Below are 3,786 nucleotides of genomic sequence, written 5' to 3'. Positions count from 1 at the left end.
CCTCGGAAGGAAGGTTGGGCAATCCTACTTCCGTAGTGATACTGCCTCAGAAACCCAAGGAGGGGTCGCTATGAGTCGGGGCCAACTCGACGGCATATAACAACAACAACAACATAATAATAATCAGCATAGCATATGTTAGAGAATACCTGGGGGAGAGGATGGTGTGGCTGGCAAAAAAAAAATGTAGAGGGCATGTTATTTGCATAAAAATACAGTAGTTGAATACAAACAATTTGTGTCACCATGGAACCCACATATGCTATATACTCTAAACTATATTCTCTAGTTATTGCCAGTTTATGAGTGTGCTTATGGAATGGGAATATGGTAGTTTATAAGTTTATGAACTACAAATATAATAGTCCATAACAGACAATATTAAATGGCACTTTACTGCCTTGACTATTCTGTTAAGAATCTCTTCTTTCATTGTTACATCTCTTACTGGATTTAGAAATGATACTTCCTTCACTAGCCCCTTCACACTTGGTAGGTGGGTGGATCATCACCCCATACTGCTGGTAGTCTCAAGATGCCTCGATATCCCTTCTTAGTTCCTTTAAACCTGACTACACCTCTGAAAGTAGTCCATTTATTGTGGTCTATTGAACATTCTGTTTCGTATTCTTTTCCTTGCCTGACTCTTGACTGATACAGGGAGATAAGAAAAATCAATAGCTTTTCCCTTTGAAGTAATAAAGTATAAAGGAGAAAATAAAGGGGATTTACAGTTACTTTAATAAAGTGTGTTTATGTGTGTTTGCGTGTATAAACAAACCATATTTTTCATGTTTGTAGATCTGATCATGTTTGTGTGTGTGTGCATGTGTTTTTTTTACAGTCTTACCCCTTTTTACCCCATTTTTTCCAGCATTTATCTCTAGAAAGGTGGCAGAAGGAGAGTCTGTTCCTCTGCCTGGTCTTTCTTAATATAAAGCACTTATTAGAACTTAAGATCAAGTTTGGCAGCTCCATCAAGATTTGTAGATTGATTATGCACTCCTCAAGAAATGAAGGTTGAAGCAATGTGGAATCTCTTGTAATTTACTCAAAGAATCACATACCATTTCACCTGCTGGCAACGTACTCTGCTAAATGGTCAAATCCTTAACAGTGTGCACGTGAGTGAGTCTGTGTGTATGCATATGTCATTCCCACACATACACAAGCCACTCTTAAGTTCTAGGTTCATAAAACTAACCTAAAATTGATTCTTAGTAACATATCAAATTTGGGTAATGTTCTTATGCTCCTATGCAAACACATGGCTACTGAAATGCGTTATTTGTTGTTGTTAGTTGCCATCTAGCAATAGTGAAAATATGCAGAGCACTAAATTGCCTGATTCCAACTTGTTGCTTTTTTCTGACCTCAGTGCTCATAAATTAGCTTATTTACTAATTTTTTACTAAAGAGATACCAAAAAAAAAAAAGTTTAGAAATACATGCCTTTATAGGAGATGTAAAATTTCAACACATAAGGATCCCTGTGAGAAGGAGAGGCATAAGTGGTCATTTTTTTGTTTGTTTCTCCATACCAATACACTTGTGAAACTTATAGACATATCTTAGTCACCAAACCTATATTTTTCAGTTTATTATCTGTGAAGCTGTACTAACCCGAATATTTGAAATTATGTTAAATAATTGAATACATGGGAAAAATGACTCAATACCTTCCCCGTTTTTCTAAAATAATCCCTTTAATGTTTTCAGTTACTTCAAAATTCATTCCTTGTTCATTTCTAAGTTTAGAACACTTAGCCCTTCCTAATTAATTTGTCACCCATTTTATAATACAAGGAGTATTGGTTAATTTAGTATATAAGCAAGGACCAGTCTTCATTTTATGTATATCATAAAACTGTAAGCTAAAGGAGAGAAATTAAAAAAAAACACACTGATGCATGAGTTAAATATAATTAAAAATATGTTTTGCATCCATAAAAAATTATAGACCTCTATAAATTCCTCTATAAACAATTATAGCCTTATCATTTAAAATTATTCCAACATTATACACATATGATGTATATTTAGTTATAGTCCTTTAAATATTGCTAATGTGCTTCCTTTCAAAACTCTGGCTTTGGATCCTTTGTTGATTTCCCTTTCTTTGTGCATAACAGATAATAATACCATTTTAGGTGTATGAGAAATATGAAAATACAACCTAACCACATTACAAAGAACTGTTACAAAGTGTAATAAAATGAAAGAAATCAAGAATGAAAAATATTGGATGTAGAAACTGTGTTAATGGATTGGAAGTCTTCACATAGTAAAGATGGAAATTTTCCCCATATTAATCTATAGCTATAATGCAATGCCTATCAAAATACCAACAGATTTTTTTTAATAATTTATTTTACTTTTGGTTGATGTTTTGAGAATATGCACAGCAGAATATACACCAGTTCAACAATTTCTACTTGTACTACTCAGTGACATTGATTACATTCTTAAACTGTTCAGCCATACTCACTCACCCTTTCTGAATTGTTCCTCCCCCATTAACATAAACTCATTGCTCCAGATGGTTCTTATCTCCCTTTCTAGTTGCTACTGTCAATTTAATCTCATGTAGATAGTTCTTAAAAGAACATAAGGCAGACATTCTTTACTAGTTAAGCTAAACTACTGTTTGGTTTTAAGAAGACTTCAGGTGAGATTTTTGGCTTAAGTTTGAAAGATTATCTCAGGGCAATAATTTCAGGGATTCGTCCAGGCTCCATGGCTCTGAATGTCTGAATTCCATGAAAATTTGAAAATTCCAATAGAATTATTTATAAATATAGACAAGTTTATTCTAAAATGTATATGGAAAAGTATACATTCTATAATAGCTACAACAACCTTGACAAAGAATAAATTGGAAGGAAACACTCTACCCAATACTAAGACTTACTATATAGTTATGAAAGGAACTCGACGGCACATAACAACAACAACATAGAGTTATGAAAGGAGCCCTGCTTGCACAATGGTTAAGCTCTCAGCTACTAACTGAAATGTCAAGGGTTCTAATCTACCAGTCACTTGGAGGGAATAAAGACCTGAAAATCTGCTCCCATTTTAGTTCACAGTCTAGGAAACCCCATGGGGGCAGTTCTACACTGTGATGCAGGATCACTGTAGGTCAGAATGGACTTGACAGCACACAACAACAAATAGCTACAACAATCAAAATAATGTGGACTTGGAAGAGGAATCAACACATAGATCATTGTAATAGTGAGCCCAGAAATAGACCTAAACAAATAAGGTCCAATTGACTGTTGACAAAGGTACAAGAACAGTTCAGTGGAGGAAGAATAACTTTTTCAACAAATGATGTGGAAGCAAGTAAACATTTATATAAGACTAAACAAATAACCAGCTCCAAAATAAACACAAAATGTAATGGCCTCGAGTGAAGTCTCACAATTTATACAAAAATTAGCTAAAAATGCACACAGAGTAAATGCAAAACATAAAACGATAAATCTGTTAGAGAAAAATATATAGGAGAAAATTTCTGTGACCTAGGAAAAGAGTTTGTTTATTTTTGCTTCAGAACAAAAGCACAATTTCTAAAAATAAACAAAACACCTGATCATATGGCACTTGGACCTCATTAAAATGAAAGACCTGCCTGACAAAAGACCATGCTAAGATTAGGACAGTATAAAAAGGCATAGAATGGAGAAACAATATTTGTAAGCCACATGTATAACCAAGAACTAGTGACTAGAGTACTCATAAAACTAAGAAGTAAAATTAAAAAAAAATACATTATGAAAT

The sequence above is a fragment of the Orycteropus afer genome, unplaced genomic scaffold (genome assembly GCF_000298275.1).
Source record: "Orycteropus afer afer isolate SDZICR_OR568_19922 unplaced genomic scaffold, OryAfe1.0 scaffold00280, whole genome shotgun sequence".
Lineage (NCBI taxonomy): Eukaryota > Metazoa > Chordata > Mammalia > Tubulidentata > Orycteropodidae > Orycteropus > Orycteropus afer.
This window is presented reverse-complemented; position numbering follows the sequence as displayed.